The following is a 924-nucleotide window of genomic DNA, read 5'->3' on the forward strand; positions in this document are numbered from 1 at the left end:
GTGTGCACCTACAACTGTGTTGATAAGGAGAACAGAGGACAGCCCTTGGGAGTAGATTGTTCCCTCATCATCTGGGCCCCAGGAATTGAGCTCAGGTCCTCAGGCTTGGCAGCAAATACTCTTCCAGCTGAGCCATTTTGCTGGCTCCAATCTTTAGTCTTTTATTTTCAAACTTGATATATCATGTGGGTGTGGTGGCACATACCATAATCTCAGCCTCTTGGAAGGCAGAGGCAGGATGGTTTTAAGTCAAAGGATTTCACGCAGGTGTGGTGGTGTCCTAACACAGTTCTCTCCACTATTGCTAGTTCTTGCTGCTTTCTAGTCTTCCTAGGCAGTCACCCTCAGAGTACACTTAAATATTTGCAGTGAATGTTTTTTAAAGAAGTGCTGCTTGTTGCGTTGTGTCATTTCTCTATGTTGTAATACCTTTTTTCAAGAAAAAAAAATACTAAGAGCTGAGAATGTTGGTTCATGCCTATAATCCAAGAGGATCATGTGTTCAAGGTGCCTGGGTTACATAAAGACTGTTTAAAAAAACAAAACAAAACAAAAAAAAACATGCAGGACAAATTTCTAGGTCAACTTTCTTATAAAAGAGTAGGCAGTTAAAATGGAGCACTTGAATATAGTTTCTGAAAATACTTAATCACATTAAACTTGAGTTAAAGTTATTTGTCTTTTATACACAACTAAATGACACCAGAACTTCCAAACAGCAAGTACATGATATAACATCTTCCACTTACATGATTTACCTAAAAAGAAACAAAATAACCCTGTGATCCAATTTCAGATTTCTTTTTTCTTTTAAAAAGTGTGGTATAGAAAAAGAAAAAGGCTGGAGGAAACCTTAAATAACTTGGGATCAAATACACAAATCAATATAAAAAAAAAAGGCAGATCATTTTCAAAGAAATGATA

Source organism: Psammomys obesus, unplaced genomic scaffold (genome assembly GCF_907164565.1).
Source record: "Psammomys obesus unplaced genomic scaffold, mPsaObe1.curated_primary_1811, whole genome shotgun sequence".
Taxonomy (NCBI): domain Eukaryota; kingdom Metazoa; phylum Chordata; class Mammalia; order Rodentia; family Muridae; genus Psammomys; species Psammomys obesus.